This window comes from Ochotona curzoniae, unplaced genomic scaffold (assembly GCF_017591425.1).
Source record: "Ochotona curzoniae isolate NIBS_2020 unplaced genomic scaffold, NIBS_Ocur_1.0 contig_4645, whole genome shotgun sequence".
Taxonomy (NCBI): domain Eukaryota; kingdom Metazoa; phylum Chordata; class Mammalia; order Lagomorpha; family Ochotonidae; genus Ochotona; species Ochotona curzoniae.
This window is the reverse complement of record NW_024466353.1, coordinates 2,613,719-2,636,340: the sequence shown is the minus strand read 5'-3', so window position 1 is coordinate 2,636,340 and position 22,622 is coordinate 2,613,719. Positions and strand designations below refer to the sequence as shown.

At 42.0% G+C, this 22,622-nt stretch overlaps 2 long non-coding RNA genes across 3 annotated transcripts in view; both read left to right on the top strand.

Moving 5' to 3' along the window:
• Window positions 1–11,204, top strand: part of LOC121161158 — a 42,870-nt gene extending 31,666 nt beyond the window's left edge. For both annotated transcript variants that reach the window (XR_005884644.1, XR_005884643.1), the window contains one exon: window positions 10,631–11,204. This is a non-coding gene — a long non-coding RNA (uncharacterized LOC121161158). The remainder of the gene's footprint in view (window positions 1–10,630) is intronic.
• A 344-nt stretch (window positions 11,205–11,548) lies between these two features.
• Window positions 11,549–22,023, top strand: LOC121161157. The gene is made up of 4 exons (XR_005884642.1): window positions 11,549–11,629; window positions 12,506–12,617; window positions 21,440–21,499; window positions 21,933–22,023. It is a non-coding gene; the product is annotated as an uncharacterized LOC121161157 (long non-coding RNA).
• The last annotated feature ends 599 nt before the right edge of the window (window positions 22,024–22,622 follow it).

The following is a 22,622-nucleotide window of genomic DNA, read 5'->3' as shown; positions in this document are numbered from 1 at the left end:
TAGAAAGGGCACTTGGGTTTAGAAGAGATGAGGTTTGATCCGAAAAACATTGGCAAGGTTTGAGAATAAGTCTTGTTTTTGGAATGCTGTGCACATTTTTTTTTTCAATCCTTCAGATAAATAAATTGTGAATATCTCTTGTCTGTTACAAAGAAAGTTCAACATCTCGAGAATAGGAAGTAGCTCCAAAAATTCATGGAGAAGCAAAGAAATACATACTCGGTTCTTAACCAAAGTCGTTGCCTGGTGATCCTTCTTTTGGTTTTTGCTGAAAGATAAAAAGCTCTGTTTACTCTGCAGTATGCGAAATCAAGATGTGCTGGTGTCTGAAGGGCACAAAATAAATAAGTACAGCAGTGACTTTAGGTGGACACGTCCTTGAAATAGAAATCCAATTAATTGAATTTGGAATACTTAAAATTCTCCTTACATCTTAGAAGTAGGAAAATCCTAATATCCTAATGATACGAATTTACCATGCAGGGAGTTGAATGTTGGAACCCCAGAACCTCTTCCCTAGATGTAAACTGAATTAAATGCCCATGCTCTGCTCATTTTTTTTCCCTTCTGTGTCCACATATTTTTGTTCTCTAAGTTTCTTTCCTTCCTTTCTTCTCTCTCTACTCATATCTAAGTTCACATTTATATACTGTCTTATTTGCTTCTTTTTTTTTTCTTTTGAGTATGTAAATCTTTGCTTCTTCTAATCTTACGATGTATTTGTTAAAACATCAGAAGTTGTGTGTTTCTGGAGCCCTCCTTTTATTCTGAGGTATGTCTTGATACACTAGCAATAAGATAAACTAGCCATATAGTAAAACTGAAGTGGTTGCAAACTCACAGTGGCAGGTGTATCCGGCTAGGAAGAAGGCCTGTTTCTGGGAGCTGGACAGAGAAGGACAGGAAGGCAGCAGCAAAAAGACGGTGTGACGTCCTGCTCGGGCTGATGGGAGCCTGTGGATCAAGCTCAGGCTGACACGGCTCAGCCTCGTTTTGCTTTGCTTCCAGAGCTCAAGCAACACATTTGTTTATTTCTTCCTTTGCTCCGAGCTCCTCATCCAAATGAAAACTAGATGAAGTTATAACCTGGGTTGGTCTTGGAGACCTCAGAAAAGGGTCCCACAGCTTTTCATCGGTGTCACAAAATGGCCTGCCAGTGGTGACAGTCTCTCAGTGAGAAACATGTCATCAAAATTGCAAGTTCTCAGTCACACCTTGTAATGAAAAAAGAACTCAGTAATCTCCTTCCACCCCACCCCAGCCTTGCTGTTACAGTGAAACTCCTGAACTAAAACAAACAAGGTCTCCACCTCTCTTACCCTGCTCGGGACTGTGGAGCCCACTTTTCAGCTCAATGATTTGCTTTTCTTCCCGATAACCTGGTGGTCCTGCCAAGCGCCATGCAGGTTCCCTTGCCGCAGATCGAGAGATTGTGGGGTTTGGTGGTTATGGAGAACTGGCCAGAGTGTCTTACGCTTTGGTCTCTGCTGAGCAACCCAACTTTGTGACCATGAGTCATGCGGTGCCATTGACTGAAAGGGAAAATTGGGGTGAATATAGAAGCCTCTGAAATTCAGATGCTGTTTGTTGTTGTTTCCCCAGATTAAATAAATGAGGACACAAAAACAGTCCTGCAGGCCCCCTAGAAAAATATTATGTGGTCCAGATGCCTTTGTGGCTGGTGGGTGGCTAAGTTAGGTTCTTGTTTTGTCTAAAGGCATTCGAGTATACATAAAAAATTGCACAGCAAAAATCTGGAGTTCTGAGTGTCTCCAATTGGGAAAACTAGAGTCTTATAACATGTAGTTACAAAGCACAAACATGAATTAAAATCCCATTTTCCAATAAAATGTATTGATGCCATTTTGCAAGCAAGCTAAAAGCATCAAGTCAAAACATTTGGATGTCCTGACTTGGACCATCACTCACCCCTTTCTGGGGCCTCATCACAGTAATCATTAACAGTTGACATGTAACCTGCGAGATCCTCAGTTTTCTCCAAAGAAAAGAAGAAATGTTCTACAGATTTTTTTTTTGGGTGGTGGGGAGGGCTGTGATTCAGCGTTGCTGAAAAAAAAATTTCACTTTTCGGTTTCCTTTGAGATGGCAGCTAACATGTAAATGTTTCTCTGGGTATGTTTTCTTTTACGATGGTTGGTTCCATTGTTCACGTCCCTCTGATTGCAAAGTTTTAGAATAGATGGTCTGGAAAGACCCAAAGAAATGCAGACCTAACTCATCCTTACTTTCTGAATTCCTCATTTCTCTTCCCATTCCTTCCTTCTACCAAACCCCTTAGGAATGCAGTAACCATGGTGGGCAACTGGCAGCACCACTTAGCTGGTTTGTGTTAGAGGAATCCTGCTGAGTTAGGCACATTGGCCTAATCTTGCATGCTTGGCATCCTCTTCGTATTTGGTGGGCTGGGGCAGGTGGATAGCTATCTCAGGTGAAAACACTGCAGGGTGTCACTTGCCTTTGACTTAGCTGGCGAGGATCTTCCCTGAGGGCGTGTGTGTGGGAGCAAGCAGCACGCACAGAAGCAACGCAGCTAGAGAGAAGCAGGGGTAATTGGGAGTTCACACTGAGCTTTGAGAGGTCATTTTCTATTTTTTGGCCACTCTTTCTCAAATTGCACTATTATGGGGTTTGATAAGGTATTTACAGACTACAGACATTTGTGAAACTATTGTTTAATTATTTCATACCTTTTATCTATTTTTACATAATTTATGTATATCTTAAAAGGGACTGTCTGGAAAAAAAATATTCTTGAAAATTTTAGGCCTGGAAGGAATTAAGGGCAAACTTTGAGCGAGACCTATGGGTTGATAGGGGCATTTAAATGTTTATGTTTATTTTTATTATTTATTATTATTTTTATGTTTATTTTTATGTTTAGTACATAAGTACTAAAATGGAAAGTATTTATTAATGACTTCATATGTGTAAAAACATTCTCGTGAGAGTGAAGTGTGTTAATTCATGTCATCCCAGCTGTAGCACTGTACTTAACTGTGATTATCCCCATTTTAATGACAGCAAAGGTAAAGGATGGAGAGGCTGTATGCTCGTACACAGGGTACATGGTGGGTCAAAATGACTCAGACATCATTCCAGGCAGTACAGCCAGAGAATCTAGAGAAGCAAACTCTTTTTTTATGAAGCCAGCAGCATTTTCATAACAAGACGTGAAAAGAAACTATAGGCCTATATAGATGCAAATATTCCCCAAAAACACAAGCAAGTTGAATCCAAAGCCACAATTAAAAAGATCATGCATAAGAATCAAGTGGGATTTATCCCAGAAAGGCAAGAATGGTTCAGCCTTTGCAAATGAAGAAATACGATAAATCACATCAACAAAATGAAGACCAAAAGCTTAGAATCATCTCAATAGATGTAGGGAAAGTATTTGGTAAGATTTAATACCGCTTCATGATTTTAAAAAAAAATCACAGATTAGGTGGGAGAAGTAGCATTTCTTCAAATTATGAGGGCTGTATATCACAGAACAGCAGCCAGTATCTGACTGAATGAATGGGGAAAAGCTCAGACCTGGAACAAGAGAGGGATGTCCACTTCTGCCACTATTATTTAATATAGTACTAGAAGTTTTCAGCAAAAGCAATTAACGACAATTAAGAAATATAGACCATCAAAGTTGAAAGCAGGCAGTCGCTTGAGATAGTCTTTCAGATGACCTTATCTTATAAGTGGGAAAACCTAAACGCTCCACAAAAAGCCTGTTAGAATTGATAAGCCATTGAGTAAAGTTAAGCCATTGAAGGTTACCAAATAAACATATAAAAAGTAGATTTTTTTGTATGCTAATCAATAATGAACTCACAGGGAATTCAAGAAAGAAATCCCGTTCACAGTAGACACACACACACACACACACACACACACACTAAAATATTTAGGAATAAATTTTAACCAAAAAATAGAAAGATCTTTATCATGAAAATTATCAGACATTGATGAAAGAAATCATCAAAGACATGAAAAAATTGAAAGATATTCCTTATTGTTGGATAGGAAAAATCAATATTACTGAAATGTCTATAGTACTTTTAAGTAATTTACAGATTCAATTTAATCCTTGTAAATATACCAATGACATTCTTTATAGAATTAGTAAAAGCAATCCTAAAAATCGTATGGAAACACAGAAGACCCTGAATAGCCAAAGCAATCCTGAACAAGAAAAACCAAGCTGGAGGCATCATAAAACTGGATTTTAAAGCATGGTACAAAGCAACAGTAGTTCAACAGCTTGCTACTAGCATAAAGTCAATGGAATCGAATAGAGAGCCCAGAAATGAATCCATATGCATACAAGAAACTGATGTTTGATTGACATGCTGAAACCATGCAATGGAATAAGGTTAATCATTTCAACAAATGGTGCTGGAAACATTGCACTTATCTATGCCGATATAGAATGAAGTTGGATCTAAATCTTCATCATATACAAAAATAAAGATGAATCAAAGATCTAAATTTAAGATCTGAGACAGATCTTTCCCCATCTGCATCCAGCAGAATGGGGAAAAACAACACTTGCTCTATCTGACAAAGGACTCCTGCCCCAAATATTTCAGCTACTTTAAAAACTCAACAATAAAGAAACAATCCTATTAAGGCAAAACACCTTAATAGGCAAGTCTGAAAAGAAGAAATAGAAATGGCAAATAAATATTAAACAAGCAAAAAAGTTTCAACATCACCAGTCATAGGTAAATGCAAGTCAAAAACGCAATGTGGCGTCACTCCACTGCTGTCAGATTGGCTAAAATCCAAAGCACATGGAGCATCAAATGCTGGCAAGGATGTAGAGAAAGAACACTTCTATGCTGCTGCTGGCATACAAATTAGTGCAGCCACTTTGGGAACAGTGTGGATATTTCTTAAAAAAAAACTAGAAATAGGCTTGCCATGTGATTCAACAATCCTACCACTGGGTATGTATATCCAAAAGATTTGAAGACAGTGTATGAAAGAAATGCATCTTGCACTCTGTTTACAGCTGCACCATTCACAATAGCCAAAATTTGAATTCCACCAAAGTACCCCTGTTAGATGAATGGATACAGAAAACGTGCAATTAAAAGCTGACGAGTCAGAAGACTTAGAAGAAATGGATTGATTTCTGGACACGTGCAAATTAGCAAAACTGAATCATTAGGTAATTAAAAATCTAGGGCCCAGCACGATAGCGTAGTGGTTAAAGTCCTCACCTTGCACATGCCAGGATCCCATATGGGCACGGTTCGAATCCCAGCGGCCCTGCTTCCCTACCAGCTCCCTGTCTGTGGCCCGGGAAAGCAGTCGAGGATGGCCCCAAAGCCTTGGGACCCTGCACGAGCGTGGGAGACCCGGAAGAGCTCATGGCTCCTGGCTTTGGATTGGCTCAGCTCCAGCCATTGCAGCCACTTGGGGAGTGAACCATCAGACGAAAGATCTTCCTCTCTGTCTCTCCTCCTCTCTGTATATCTGACTTTGTAATAAAAATAAATAAATTTTCCAAAAATAATTTCTACATAGACCTTTAACTAAGATGGAGATTGCATCTGTAATTAAATCCATCCAATCAAAGAAAAGTCCAGGACTGGATGGCTTCACCGCAGAATTTTACCGTTTATTTCAAGAAGAACTTGCCCCAATATTCCACAAGCCACTCAGAACAGTAAAAGGGAAGGCAGTCCTTCCAAAATCTTCTGCAAAGCCTACATCACCCTAAAACCAAAGCCAGATAGTGACACAACAGAGAAAAAGAAAAAAAAACTACAAACTGATATTCTTGGTGAACATAGATGCAAAGATCCTCCTGGATTGGTAGAATCAACATCATCAAATGTCCATTATACTGAGAGTTTAATACAGATTCTATGCTGTCCAATTAAAATCCCAGCAATATTTTTCTTATTTTTATCAGAAATAAAGCAAGATGTTACAAAAAAAAAAATACATCTGTAGACACAAGCAACCACAGTATCTAAAGATATCTTAAAGAAGAAAAACAAGACTCCAAGAATCCAAATCCAGATTTCAAGAGGTACTATAGGGCAGTGGTAATCAAAACAAGCTGGTACTGATATAAAAAAAGAGAAGGTGAATGCAACAGGATAGAAACCCCAGAAGGGAGCCCGCACATATGCAGCCAATCAATCTTTGACAAGAAAACTGAAAATAATCCAGATAATCCAGGGGCAACATTGATCTCTTCAACAGATGCTGTTGGGACAATCGGATATCAGCTTGCAGAAGTAAGAAACAAGACCCCACCTTTCATCTTGTATGAAAACCAGCTCTAAATGGATCAAGAACCTAAATAAATACCCATAAACCATCAAGCTACTAGAGGAAAGCATAGGATGCACTCCCTAAGATACAGACATTGTAAGGATGTCCTAGAAAAGTCACCCGAAGCAGTCAAAGCTGAAATAAACAAATGGGACTACAGCAAACTGCGAAGCTTCTGTACAGCAAAGCAAATGGTCAACAAAGCTAAGAGGTAACCAGCAGAATGGAGGAAAATCTTCACGCACTACGCAACAGATAGGGAACCAATATCTAGGATTTACAAAGAGATTCAGAAAGTGACAGCAAAACAAACAACCCTGTGAAGAAATGGATTAAGAAAAGGAACAGATATTTTTCAAAAAAACAAATTCAAGTTGCTAACAAACATATGAAAAAAAATGCTCAGGCTCTCTTGCTATTAGGAAAATGTGAATAAAAACCACATTGAGTTTTTACCTAACACCAGTGAGGTTGGCCTGCATCCAGATATCTACTACTAACACCGGTTGGCGTGGATGCTGGTGGGAGTGTAGGCTAGAACAGCTACTATGGAAGTCGTTAAGACAACTGGAAATTGATTCACTGTGTGATCCAGCTATCCTATGCCTGCAGAGTTCTCCAGAAAAACTGAAATCTGCCTATGAAAAAGTGATCCACAACTTTGTATTTATGGCAACACAGTTCATAATAGCAAAGACATGAGAACAACCCAGACGCCTGTCAAAAGAATGAATAAAGGAACTGTGGTATATCTGCTCTTTGGAGTACTACTCAGGCGTTAAAAAGAATGCAGTTCAGCCATTTGCAGCAAAATGGTCCCAATCAGAGACCATTGTGCTCAGTAAGTAAGTCAATCATAAAAGACAAATATTGGATGTTCTCTCTCATATAAGTTAACATTCATGCAAAATACAAAACAAATAGATGCATAGGTGAACAAGCATGTATATATATATATATATATAAGTATATATATATATACATTCCCATAGGTGAACCATGTAACGTGGACTAGCATACCAGGAAGTGAAGATAGGTTACATTAGGCATCTGTACTCCTGAATAAAATGAGGATTCCCAAGGAAGCAGTTAAATATACCTTCAGAATGTTTTACTAGACTTTTGGCCTTTGTCTGTACCTGCAGTGCCGTTGTGCGCTTGAAGAGCAAAATATTAGAGTTGTAACTGCTGATGTGGTAATATGGAAGGAGATGGTGGGAGAGGGAAAAAGGGGAGGAAAAGATAAAATCCCTATACTTACAAAACTGTATCCTGGAAAAGAATAAAAACAACTTAAAAAGAAAATACAGGATCTACACAAATGGAATATTGTCCAGTTATTTTAAAGGAATGAAAATCTGCTTACAGGGGCCTGGCGCGATAGCGTAGTGGTTAAAGTCCTCGCCTTGCATGTGCCCGGGATCCCATATGGATACTGGTTCTATCCTGGCAGCCCTGCTTCCCTTCCAGCTCCCTGCCTGTGGCTCGGGAAAGCAGTCGAGGATGGCCCAAAGCCTTGGGACCCTGCACCCGCATGGGAGACCCGGAAGAGGCTCCTGGCTTCGGATCGGCACAGCATCGGCCGTTGCGCTCACTTGGGGAGTGAATCATCAGATGGAAGATCTTCCTCTCTGTCTCTCCTCCTCTCTGTATATCTGACTTCCCAATAAATAAATAATCTTTTTTTTTAAATAAGAGAGAATCTGCTTACAGTAAAATGCTCAATTGGAAGATATGTTGAGTGAAGTAAGCTGGATCAAGCTGTAATTACCACACATCCTCCCTTACATGTAAAAGATAAAAATTTAAAAATAAATTAGAAAAAGGTTATAAAGTGGTAATCCCATTCCCATCTTACTCGTTGCTAACTTGTTTGTGGACACGGCATATACACCGATGTGCAGTATCACTCACGAGAGCCTACTGCCTCTGTTCTCGTCCTGAGTGAAAATCACTCTTCCATGCCTGCTCTTCTGTCCGTCGAACATTGCTGACCTGTATGCACACAGCGAGGGGTCATCTTACTTTCTCTCCTGAGTCTGTGAACTCTGGGATTTTTTAACTGCAGAGAATGAATCAGCACAAAGGGACCTCCTGAAGGAACAGGCTGTCTCCCTCCGCAGCCTGATGTAAAGTCTCTGAGTTACCTGAACTGTCTCCGAGATCAAAAGGCCTTCATTCACTCCCTCTGGAACTTCTGTCTGCTGCTGGGATTTTCTTCCTACAGAAACTGTCTCATAAGTTCGTCCATATACTTTCCCAGGATTATAGGATATCAGGAACAAGAAAGCTGTTAAATGAGCATGGAAACACTCTTTATTTTTTCCTGAATTAAGCTTTTCCACACATTCAGAGAGAAAGGGTTTTCCTAGTCTTACTATATAATTGAGACACACAAAACAGTTCTAAGTTTGGCTCTCTTTGCTAAGGCTGGCCCTTTTTAGTGCATGTGGCACACCTGTCACCTCTTCACTCACCATCAGACTCAAGCTCCCTAAGTCTTGGCTTAGAATTGCTTTTCTCAGGATGCCTTGTCTAGCTCTGTCTGCCCAAGCTGCCTCCTCACAGTGTTCATTCAGAATGCCCCTAGCAGTCCAATCAGCTCTCCCTGCTAGTGGATCTGCGTCCAGCAGGTGTGAGGGTCCGGTCCTCAGCTCCATGCTCAGCCATGCCAGATGTGCTTCATATCTAAGCATAAGGAGAGGAAGGGTGTCTATATGCCTTTTGATTTGTCTTTCAAGAAAAGATGGGAAGATTTCTAGAAAGGTTCTAGAGCAACACAGTGTGTCTAACACAGAACGGCCCTTTGTAAATGCAGTACAGTCTTCCGACAGCATGCAGCCTTTCAACGAAGCCATGCAAAAGGTTAAACAAGTGGGCCTGGTGCGGTGGCGCAAGTGGTTAAGGTCCTCGCCTTGCAAGCCCGGGATCCCATATGGACGCCGGTTCTAGTCCCGGCAGCCCCGCTTCCCTTCCAGCTCCCTGCCTGTGGCCCGGGAAGGCAGTCGAGGACGGCCCAGGGCTTTGGGACCCTGCACCCGCGTGGGAGACCCAGAAGAGTCTCCTGGCTTCAGATCGGCATAGTATCGGCCCGTTGCGCTCACTTGGGGAGTGAATCATCGGACAGAAGATCTTCCTCTCTGTCTCTCCTCTCTGTATATCCGCCTTTCCAATAAAAAATAATAAATAAATCTTTAAAAAAAAAAGGTTAAACAAGTGTCAGGCAGGAAACGTAATCTATAACATAATCTACATTTTTCTCACCCTCGGCAAGGTTCATGGGTGAAACTCTCCTAATAAAGGACACGGTAACAGGAGAAGAGCGTAGCAAGTTTATTAAACCAGGTTTCAAATGACACATGAGACTTCAGAAATGAAGACCCAAAGATACCCAAGCAAAACTGTTTCTGTGGTCAGGTGTGATGAACAATTGAGCGGCTGTGACAGCTGTAGTTGGATGAAAAGGGGATGTGACCTAGTGTTAATGGACCAGGAGAAACTTAGCAAGATATGTTGACTCACACTCATCTTGGTTACTCAGCATAGTAACCTCCTGGTGGAGGGCAAGACAGATATCACGTGAGAATCTTCAAAAAGGAGGAGACAGGGAAGCACAGAGGGATTATCTGCCTCTGTGGGTTCCTCAGTTTCCTCCAGTGTAAAGGTCTCAGTATATGTGGGACTAGAATTCTCTATACCCCAACATAACTCCCATATGTTGTACTGATGTATCTATCTGTACCTTATTGTCTAATACACCGGTGTGTCTACAGCAGATTCTCAGATAGCAGTTTGCAATCGAGGTAGTTACCATACACAGGACCTGAGTCGGCTGGAGAACTGCCTACATAAAGGAGTTCCCTAGAAAAACTGAAAAGGATAGTTTGTTTAAGATGTGAGAAAAGGAATGGATCCATCGAAAGCTGGGCCACTGAAATGCTGTCATCAAGGACAAAGCCCTAGCTACGTATCCTCTTAGTTGGGGATCCTAGTTTGAAATGTATGTTTGTGGTGACCCAAAAGCTAACAAGATGTTTTGCTGTTTTTCATTATCAAGAATCTGAGTTATTCTCTCTCTCTCCAATCAGAGTTCTTGTGGAGCCTGGGAGTGAGAGGGGAAATTTCTCTTCTCGCCTGTGTCATTGTAACTGCCCGTATTGGTCAATGTGACAAAACATGAGCTGTTTGGACTCGGGAGTTTGATACCTGTCTGGTAGCAGGAAGAGTGGATGAGTGCTTTAAAATGGGAAGAAATAATGGAAATGTTAATTTGCCCGATGGATTCTTCATATTGAAAGGAGTCTGGTTTTCTTCCCAATAGGTGTTTCAGTCTGGCTTCCTGGAGGACTTACGGGGAAGGAAGAGTGTTCTCTTCCCTGCGTCCTTAGCAGCAGGTCTGATACACTGTGACTCCTGTAGGGCCTGGGAGCTGAGTTAGGTGACAGAACTCTGCATGTTAGCACACCCTAGTCACCTTCCACCCTACAGATGTCTGCCAAACTCTGTTTGCACAACACTTACGAATACACATTGACAATATACAAAATGATAAGAGAGAAACCTCTGGTGTGTTACTGATTTGTTTTATAGGAGAGGGGCTGATCATACAAAGAGATTGAATGTTGCTTCAAATTGGCAAATAGCAGTGGATCATCTTACGGTCTTGAATCTCTGAACTCCAGAAGATGGTTTTGTTTACTGAGCAGCGAATGAGATGAATATCAGGATTTCAGCACAGGACCACCTAGTGGAAGGAACAGTGTGAGACTAAGAGCGTATTGAGCTGTTGTGGAATTGAATGAAAAATATGTATGGAATGATGGGATTAGTTAGCCGTCCTACAGTTTAAGAAAAAGACATATGCAATATATTTTCTTCCCATCTGAGATTTTAGCTGAGATAATACTTTATCCTTCTATGTCCCCAGAAAGTGTTCTTTCCCCCTTTCTGGTGGTTCTGTTTTTTGATGGGGTTTGATCATAAGTCACAACGAGAAGCAGGAATAGGTTCACCTCCTGGGGCTGAAAATAGCTCAGTGCTCCTCCTCCATTAAGCTTTTTCTCTATTTCATAATCAAATGGGTGGACTACATTTCTTTCCTTCCTACTAATTTTATTTTGCTCCTAAGTAATAACAAAAGAGAAAGCAAATCGCCCGTGTGGGCGTTGGCTCTATAGTTCACCAGCTGTGTGTCCTCAGTGAATTACTTCTGTGGGCCCTCAGTTTCCCTTATTTAATCAGCCACATGATGGAAGTGTGGATGACCCCCGAAGACTGCAGCAGGATCCTGAGGCTGTGTTGGAGGCAGACACACAGAGAGGTAAGATTAAGATGCCCTCTTCTAGGACGAATTCCAAAGTCTGTGAGGCAGATGGTTAAGAGGCAGGAACCTGGGTTTTTGGAGGTCACAGAGACCTGAGTTTGAATCCAGTTTTAGAACTTACTATGTTGGCTGTCGTTGGGGAACATGTGGTTCCGGATTCTGCCATTGTATTTGTCAGAAGAGAAATACTGTTTGCACCTCATGACATAGTGATGAGAATTTACTTATTCTGATTTAAGTTGTCAGAGAGAGAGAGAGAGAGGATCGAGGGGCTTTTGTCTCCTGCTTTCCTCCCTAGAAGCCCACAGCGACAGCTAGGGCTGGGCCAGCCAGGCTGAGAATTCCATCCAGGTCTCCCATGTGGGTGGGAGGGATCCAAATACTTGGCTTGACCCATAACACACTGTCTCCCAGGGTGCGCAGTCATAGGAATCTGGAACAGAGCCAGATCGTAAACTCAGATGCTCCAATCTGGAATGCAGTCAGCACAAGCAATAGAGACAGGTCTTCCACCTGCTGCTTCATTCCCCTAGTAGCACCAGGCCTCATCCAGGAGTGAGGAGCTTCATCCAGATCCCCCACTTGATTGGCAGGGAACCAAACCTTGGGGCCATCTTTTGCTGCCTCTTCCAGGCCATTAGCAACAAGTTGGATTGAAATGAGGGAACAGATCTTTGAACTGGTGCCCATAAAGAACGCAAGTACCACAGACAGTGGCTCTGTATGCTGTGCCACAGTGTTGGCCCCACCCTATCTTAACCGCCCACAAAATGCCTGCCCTGTTTTAAGAACTGAAGGAAAAAAGCAGATGAATGGAAGCTCTAGTTCCCCATAAATTATTGAGGATATCAAGCTCTGTCCGTCTGTCACCAGCAATCTGTAAAGATGCGCCTGCGATGGGGCCAGATGTGTCTGCTGGGTCCTGGGTCACCAGAAAGCTCCTACATCCAGAATATTGAATCCTCATGGACTCAGGAAAACAAAGGTAGGCTTCCCTGAAACAGGGCTGGATAAACACAGTGTCTCCAACAAGGGACTTTGGTTGGAAATATCCATTTGTGATGCCAGTCCTAGTTGGCAAGACTCACTTTCCAAGAGGGAAACTCCCTCTGCAATGGCTCAGGGAAAGAGGCCAGACTTCACCCTGTCTTGTTCCAGAAAACAAGAATCTCTCAGTCGGTGTTTACGAGAAGGTTGTCAATTTCTCTGCAGCTGGAGGTGAAAAGAATGCCACTCTCTTGTCAGCCCAGCAAAGCCCCTGGAATGTGCTGTGGGCATGGAGTGGTTTCTCTGTGTGTGCGCGCACACACAAGCTTGTGCACAGGCGGGCACACATTTGCCCTGGGGAGGGCGTGGGAGGGGTGCCAGGAAGCAGATGTATTGGAACAACAGCCTCAGAGCTGGGACTTGCCTCCTACACTTGTACACTGTGTTTGTTGTGCATAAGGGGTTGGGTGATGAGCCAGAAATAATTCTCAACTGGGACAGAGCTGGGTGGCTTCCTACTGGTTTGCTCAGGGGGAGGTGCCCCCTGATTTGCCCTGGTGGCACTGCTGTTGACAGATGATGGGGGCCCCCCTCAGTTTAGACCCCCACATTGAGAATGTGGAGTGGAACACTGAAGAAGGAAAGAAAGGTTTGCTCAGTAGGACACACTACGCGCTGTGGATGGATGCATGAGATGCTCTTGCAAGCTGCCTGGAGCCTGTGTCCTTGCATAGAAATCTCAAACTGGGTGAGGAGGGGAAAACGTCGTCTATGATAGCAGGCTTCGTATAGGTGGCACTGGATTGTGTCTTGTTTTAGTTCTGAACTGTCCCTGTGCTTTTATCCCAGTAGGAAGAGCTAAGAAATCCAGCGTTAGTGGAAATGGGTAGTCACCCTTGGTCCTATTCTGCTAAAACGGTTCCTAACTCCCACTCCTTACTCTTGGAGAAATGCACCAGGGAAGAATTCATGAAAAGCTTAAGGCAAAAGACGCGTGTACTCCCGGGACCCGGTTCTAACAAGGGTTCCTGGGGAAAGCGGTGTCCTCCACGTTTGTTACGCTTAGCTTCCGCTTTCATTTTTCAGCAACTTGTGAGGCTGTAGGCATCTGCGTTGTCCACTCTTCTACCTCCCAGCCTCCTGGATCTAAGTCTTCCAGGGCCAAATGGAGCCAAAAAACAAACGAATCTCCTTGTTGTATCCTTAGTAACCCTATGTTTTGAAGTAGTGAGGATATCATTTGGGGGCAAGAGGCCACGGAAATATGTTTGTGAAGCAAAAGCAGCAGTCATGAGAGTAATGATAGCATCCCTCCCACTGCCCCACTCTGTACTGCAAAGCTCTGTCTTGGCAGGGGTCCTGGGGCTGGCAGGCTTCACCCACTACATCTCCCACTTCTCCTGTTGGCTGGACTCCCACTCTCCTCTTGGCGTCCCTCGATTCCTGGCAGGCTACGTTAATCCCACATAATATTTTACGCAAATTTATATGAACCCCTTTACAAAGCCTAGCAAGGAAGCACTGTTTCTTTTCCTTGATAGAATTAATCACTTAGAACTTGGCTCCGAGAAACCAGTCCCACTTGCGGGTCCTTCGTTCTGGCCTCTAAGAAGCATTCCCAGAAGAAGGAAAGATTTCTCATCTTTTTGCCTGGTCCTGGCCCCCCAATGTGTTGTCTCTCTGGGAATTCCCACCAGTCTTCTTTGAACAGCTCTTCCACACGTTGCCTGGGAATTTCTCCATGAAATCTTAGATCTGCACCAGCCCCTTGGGGTTCAAATTCCCACACACCCCTGGGTGGTTTAGATTGTTGTCTGTATCAACAGCAAGATAAACTTATTGTGGCTGCCCAGGCTTCCCTAAAGACTTGTGGGAACCATTTGTGAATTACTTCTTTGATTTTTCTTATATAGAATTTTATTTCCACTCAGATGACAGTTTCCCAGAGCAGAAATCAATGAAGACGCTGAGCTCTGGGTTTTCAATTAGGATAATTAAAGCTAAGACTAACAGCACCTCACACTGCCCCTGTAGCCTTATTCATAAGGAACGCCGTAACTGCAGTAATTTTTCACCACTGGACAGAAGATCCAAGGAGTGGAGTGTGTATATATCCCGGCACATACATATGGCTTCCACATATAGACTGTACTACAAAAACAGAGTAGAGTTTCTCTGTTCTTGTTTTCTTTAAGCAAAGACGAATAGCAGATTGCTGCATCTAGCACCTCAAAGTTTTCAACAAGTTGTGACGAATGGAAAAAGAGTAACTATAGACGGAGTTGCGTTTTGCAGGCAGCGTGGGTGGCAGTGGCCTTCTTTTTTTCCTAACTGGTGTGAGTGACGGGCTACTTGACTGAGCTTATGGCAATGGCATTGGGAGTGCGTTGTCTGTCTTTGATCTGAATACCCGACTCTCCATCTTTTTTTTTTTTTTTTTATCAAGGGGTCATGACAACATGCACATACACCTGGAAGCCTTCTCAGGGAGCCACAGACAGCACTGGGTAGGATACCTGTGAATGCCATCTATCAGTTCTCCGTGTTATTGATCAAAATGTCAATGCCTTCTTAAAAAAAAAAGCAAAAATCCAGGCATAGACATTGAGCCTAAAAGTCAGGACAGCTGCATCCCACATTGGCATTTTCAGTTCATTTTCCAAGCTCGTTTCTGTGCTCTCATATGGGCCTAGGGAGACAACAGTGATGGCTCAAGCAACTGATTTTCTGCCTTCCACATGGGATGTCCAGATTGAGTTCCCAGCACCTGACTTGGTCTAAGGATAGTATGGGAATTTGGGTGGGGGGTGGTGTCGTTGGAGTGTAAACCAGTCGGCAGAAGATCTTTCTGTCTCACTGTTTCTGTGCTTCTCAACCAAATAAACTTATTGACTAACTAATATAAAACCTCTAAAGCTTAGATAAATGGTCAGATTTATTGAAGTCCCACAACAGTTTAGGAGCACAGGCTGCACTCAGCAGAACTATTTAGAGTTTTTTTTTTCTTAAATAAAGATTTATTTATTTTTATTTGAAAGAAATATGGAGATGAGCGAGAGGGAGTGGGGTTAGAGGAGAGAGAGCTCCTCCATCTGCTGATTCACTTCCCAAATGGCTACAGTACCAAGGTGCGACTGGTCTGGAACTAGGGGCCTAGAGCGTCTTCTGGGTCTCCCATGTGGGTGCAGGGGCCCTAATGATCTGGGCCATCTTCCATTGCCGCCCCAAGCCATTGGTGGGGAGCTGGAATGGAAGTGGAATGGCCAGTTCACAAGTGGAGGATTAACTGGCGGTCCATGGCACCAGACACCACTACTTCTGATCTCTTGTCTCATTTATTTTTCTTAACTTCATCTACTGCCACTCCATGTTAAAATGCTTCAAGCAGCATACTGGCCCGGCAGTTTTGTAGTAGAATACTGGTTCAGAAGGATTCCATATCGCATTGCTCTCAGCACACTGACAACAAATCAAAAGGGAGTGAACATGTGTTTATTCTACCAGCCAGCTGCCAACAAGCCTTACTGTAGCATATGTGTGTGAAACTCAGTAACTATTCTACACCTAAATTAAAGTTAACACACTCATGTGCTTGTGTGTGTGTGTGCACATGAACATTTCTACATAAAATTTACCTGATAAGATCATGTCCTTGCTCTTTCAAGGAGATTTTCAGTTTTAAAATAGGATTTACTTTAAAGAAATTTAGCAAATAGATAGCAATTCCCATACACTAGCTTATTGTTAAGATGTAACAATAATATGGTGAATGCTTCAAAAGTAATGACCCAGGGTTGATACTTTACTGTTAACTAAAATCTATACTTAGTTCAAATTCCTTTAGGTTTTATCTATTACACTTTTTTTTTTTATCCTGGGTACAGTGTTATATTTTTACTGGTTATTTTCTTCCCATATTGTCTGTAATGTGGTCTGCTAGGACTTCTTGTTTTAAAATTGTCATTATTTTAAAAGACACAGAGAGATAGGCAGAGAAAGAGCTCCTATTTGCTGGTTCACTACCTAAGTGCCCTTGACAATTAGGGCTAAGCTCAGAACAAAATCCAGGTCTCCACTTGGGTGGCAAGGATCCAAGCAAGACTTGGGAGTGGAGCCGGGGCATTCTGATACGAAATATGAGAACCCCAAGAGACACCTTAGCTGTTGTTTTCAGCATTCACCCCTCCCTGGTTTTGATTCCCTTGAAATAAGTGGTTTGGGGTATGTCATGGAAAATCGTGATGAGTAAACTTTATTCTGATCATATGTCCTTGAGGAAATATTCTCTTCTCAGTGTGTCTCATCCCTTGGTGTTCACCTTGACTACCTGCTGCAGGTAGTGTGTGTCTCATTTCTTTCCCTATAAAGTTAATTTCTTCACAGATTTAAGATTGCACTCTTTGGAAGGAAGTCCCTTGGTGTCCTCCATGCTTGAGAAATGCTGTTCTTCCAGATGGGGGCAATATCTGCATCTTGCTTGGAAGGCACTTTTCGTTTGCGAACCTTGAGAGCAATGCCATCGTTAGAAATGGTAGAGCAGCCTTGAATGTGGAGGAAAAGCTGTGCATTTTGTGCAGTGATGCCCGCGTCCCACACACGAGCGCCTGGGTATGAATTCCAGCTTGGTTTCTAATTCCAGTTTTCTGCCACGAACACTCTGGGATACAGTAGATGATGGGTGAAGCAGTTGGGATTCGGCCATCCTTGTGAGAGACCTGGGCTCCTGTCTTTGGCCTGGCCCAGCCCAGGCAGTTGTGGGTACTTGGGAAGTGAAACAATGGCATTTCTCTCTCAATCTCTTTCTGTTCCTAAAAGAATAGATCCAAAAACAGGGACATGGGAATAAAGGTAAGATTTTTAAAAGTATCAGGAGACAGCTAGATTTTTTTCTTCTTGGTTTGAGTGAGGACCTGATTGAATAACTTGCTTATTGTACAGCCACCTGTGTGCAGGTTAAACTTACGGCGTTTCATAATTCACTCCATAAACAACTTTTGGTGCTTGTTCTTTGTTCAGTGCTGAGGTCCATCCATTTGACCTTCACAGTGATACCACTCAGCCTCTGTTTTCAGATGAGGACACTGCAGCACAAAGCCGACACTGGGTCTCCCTTGGTAAAGCTGCAAAGAGCCTCTGGCTTTTGGACAGTGAGGACAGTGCGTTGACCACACTCAGCGGTGTGGTCACCCTCATACCACCAAGAACAGGACAAACTGCTTTTATTAAATGTTTCCAAGAGGGCCCCTTATTTACTGAGCCATCCTGGCCACCGAGACATCAAGGACTCAGCTTCAAGTTTTATTTGGCTCATCCTGGGATTCCAGCTGCTCTGGCCACAGACTCCCTGCCCCTCTTCCCTGAAAGCCCTACCCTCTGCCAACTTTTCTCTTGGATCTGTTGAAATTCTACTACTGAAAAGAAGTAGTATATGGAGTAGTCTCGTGTACCTATTGTTTAAAGGTGTATCAGTGTATTTATATGGAATTATTGCTGTAGTATGCCAGTGTGCACGGAGGAGCTCCATTTATTCTGGCACTTTATAAACTAGCCCGGAGTTGTTGTGGCAAATAACGAAAGAACTGAAGGTTTGGGCTGAAATGACTTAGAAAGAGAGAGTCAGCTAGACAGAGGAGAATTCTCAAAGATCAAATTAACCTTATCACCTGTATCTGTGATGTTCACCGTCACGCTTTTCCTTTTCCATTCCTGAGCCTTCTTTCACAGTCAACTACAGCAGTTGACACCAAAACTATTGGTGGTCTCAGTTTCATTCTGTGAGTGGATTAAGGTTAAAGTCAAGATCTGTATTCCTCAATATTTTAGGAACAGAAGCTCTCCAAGTTCAACGATATTCACTGCCCATAGTTTCCCAACACTACACGTGTTCGGAGTTTACAGACAGCATCTTGTTCTTCTCTTTAGCTCTTCTAGTCTTCATGCTTTTTTAGCTGCTTTTGATCAGCTAGGATCCCTACAGCTAATATACTCTGTATACAAATGCCCACTCAACAAAAAATATCCATTATTCTGGAATTATTTTTCCTTCCTTCTGGATAATGAGTTTGTCGACCTCAAGGCAACTAATTTTTAGCAGGTTTATGGCAGAAAGGAAAATATCATCTAGATTTTGTTTCTTATTATCCCATGTGCCTGGTGGGTGGAAGGGAAGTGGTCTAGCCAATAGAGTCAGGAGATCACGGATGAAAGGGACCCCCTACCACCTCGTACTTGAGTGGCAGGAAGGAAATCGCTTAAACGATTTCGCAGTCAAATCAAAATCTGAATGTCACTATGACATGGATCTGGAAGACAGAAAAGAGGTTTTAGCAAAGAAAAAAACAATGAAACAAAATAAAACTATATTCTATACTGGCCCCCAAATCAATTTTGCCTCTTGTTGCCTTCAAGTCCATCTTATAGCCAATACACACTAATGCCAGTGTCCTGTTTTTCAAAATAACAAGTGAACTGTTTCCGTTTTATTTTTAGAGTAGGAATGTGCTAGGAAAACCTATGTTTTTTTTCAGAGAAATATTGGTTTCTTCCCAGTGACTACGGACCAAGAAAAGAGCTCAAGAATTTCTGCTTTACTTGTCAAAAAGTTTTAGATGCATGAGGCACAATTCCTAAAAAAAAAAAAAAAAAAATTCAAGCAAACATCAACTATTTTATGCATCATATGAAGATTTATGTAGGAATCATCTCTTTGCTACAAACTGGACTATACAGTTATTTGAAAATCTGTCTCTAAGAAATATTTGTAAGAAAAAAAAAGAGGACAAAGTCTAGGACCCAGCATGATAGCCTAGCAGCTAAAGTGCTTGCCTTACACACACCGGGACCCCTTATAGGGTTTGATTCTAATCCCAGAGGCCCCACTTCCCATCCAGTCCTCTGCTTGTGGCCTGGGAGAGCAGTCAAGGATGGCGCAAAGCCTTGGGACCCTGAACACATGTGGGAGGGCTGGAAGAGGCTCCCGGCTCCGGCTTCGGATTGGCTCAGTTCTAGCTATTGCAGGAGAATGAATCAATGAATGGAAGATCTTCCTCTCTGTCTCTCCTCTTCTCCATATATCTGACTTTCCATTAAAAATAAAATAAAGTTTAAAAAGGAAAAAGAATAAAGTCTAAATTGCAAGCACAAAAAAACAGGACAAAGTTGTAAATATTATCTGTGCCATATTAGAAAGATCAACATAATATGTCTCTTCCAATTATATAAATCCATTTTGATGAAAGGTTACAGTATTTGAAAATTTTTTCCATCTTCCCTCGTTCCTTTTTCTTATGTACGTAGGATAGGGAAAAGGAATCAGAATCGATAAATACAAAATATTAAATGTACAAAAAGTCTTTCAAAACATATTATTTGTTGTGGGCCTCACAATATTAAAAGGTTGGATCTCTGCAACGTTTGTTGGTGAGGGAAATGAATGGCATGAAACAGGAAAGGGATAAGACAATACAAGAACTCAGAGAAAATGCAAGGTGCATTTGCATAATCGTTGAGTGCTGAGAAAATAATACACTCTATCCATCATCTATCTATCCTTAGATGTTGTTCTGCCCAAGCACACATAATAGTTTATGCCTTGCAGCAACATACATAAAACCCTACCAATTTTTCCTTTTTAACAGGCTTCCCTACACCAAACCTACCTCATCTTTCCTTTTGGTTGGCACATATGTTCATTTTATAGAGTGATTTTGTGCCTTTGTCTAAGTCCATCTTCCAGTTCCACTGGGCCTCATTGAGGTTACACTCTTCTTTCAACCTTTGCCTGCTCTGTCTTAATAGCATTTGAGTATTGACCCAACTGCTTCTCTCAAACTCCTGTACTTCCTACACTACTTACATGGCTTTTTTTCCCCTTGTTTTTTAAACTTTATTTTTGGTGATGTTTACATAGCCGAAAAGGATGCATGCCCATGTGGACCAGCAACCAAGAGTGGGAAGGGTGAAGGAATAGAGGAAAGTGGGCAAGACCATTATTTCACAATTTTCTTTTTCTTCTTCCTGTACCTGGGGAAAGGGGGTAGAGAATGGGAGGAGCCATATCCAGCAGGCCACCAGATGTCATTCCAGGGTCCCTGATATGGAACATGCTCCAAGGGTACCACTCAAGTGATTTTAATAGTTCTGAGATGCTGTTGATTTTGTTGCTCCAGGGATAAGGAAGTCCTTCCAAGGTCCATTGGCTGACAGTCCACCTTAGAGTTTCCATTTTCACAGCTACTTGCTGTCAAAACCTGGCTGGGAGACCTGTCCAATTTGTTTTGCCCTACATCCTCTGCTATGGTATTTTTCTTGAACTTTAGACTGTCTGTAGAGCACAAGCAACACATGCATTGTTTCTGAAATATTTACATATGCATTGGTATGACTTACTGTTAAATTGTCAAGGCAGGAAAATATCCCTGAAGTGGGTACTGTACTGTTAGCATGGATCTTCATAGTTCTGATGTTAAACTTGTTAGTGCACACATATTGAGAGGTAGTTGGTTTGGCTTTGTTTGAGAAAGATGCAGGCAGTATTTTGCAAGTGGCTTAAAACATCTGCATGAAATTATTTTCTTGTGTAGCAGAAGGAATTACATAAAGTGGAGTGAATGTGGGTAACATTGATAACAGATTTATATTATATATTTAAAGTATTATATATTTAGAGTATATACCATATGCTATATACCACTTTACTTGAGTCTTCTGGATCTGTTATTATACCCACTATTTTAAAGATGAAGGTATTAAATATAAGAGAGATTATATAGCTTGCTGAGAAACAAAATGTAAACCCTTGTCTTCTGTCTCAAAACCAAGGATCTTCTGCAACGTCAATGTATTGCTTTCCCAAGAAGATGTCATAACATAGACTATTGGGTGAGTATGATTAAATATAGAATTAAAATAAAATAAATCAGAGATTAAGTAAATTTGATATTTATTGCAGTTTTTTAACCTAAGTATTCTTAAACATTAAGAATCTCAGATAACTTCTTACAAGAAAGTTTCATTTAGGATTTATAAAAGTGTGTGTGGAAGGGACAAGGGCAGGTGCAGGAAGAATAAATGAGGATTGGAAAAGCCCCAGTATGTATGGAGAACTTCCTCAGTAGAGCAGTGAAAGTGATACCTAACTCAAGATGAAGGACCGAGTTTGAATTTAGTTTTATCAGTCAGTTTTGCTGCTGTGTTGCTGTGTATAAAATAAGTCCCAGATCTCAGAAACATACTATCCCTGGAATCTACAGACTGCATATGCCTCTGCTGGGTTTAATTAAGTTGTTCTAGCATCTTGTGGATCTATTTGCAGGTTTCAGGCCATGTTTTCTCAGCCAAGGAGCTGGGCTACAAGAACTCTAATGACCAGGAGTACGCTTGTTAGTGGAAGACGTCAGAAACTCAAAAGACAAGTGGGTTCTTATGTTTGCTATTAACAGCTCCATACAAATTCTTTGTTACTTCCATTCACTCGTTTTGGCAAAACAAAGTGACATATTTAGGGCCAGTATCCCTAAGGTGGAGAAATAAACAGTGCTGTGCCCAGAGGGAAGCAATACCAAGGGCAAAGGAACAGAAAACATTGTGAACCAATCGTACTCTCTATTGACATTCGTATAATTCTTGGGGGGAGGAGTAGGCCAGTGATGGAAAGCCATAAAAATTGGAAAGGGGGCTGGCATGAAGGCTCAATGGGCTAATCTTCTGTTCGCAGACAGTCTCTCATAATGCCATGTTGTGTCCTGGCTGCTCCAATTCTCAAATTCCTGCTTGTGGCCTGGGAAGGCACCAGAAGATGGCCCAAAGGCTTGAAACCCTACAGCCTCATGGGACACCTGGAAAAGGCTCTTGGCTCCTCGCTTTGGACTGGCTAAGTTCTGGCCACTGCAGCTAATTGGGGAGTGAACCAGCAGATGGAAGACCTTTCTGTCTTCTCTTTGTAGAAAATATGCCTTTCCAATAAAAATAGACTTAAAAGATTAGAAAGGAGTTTACATAATTG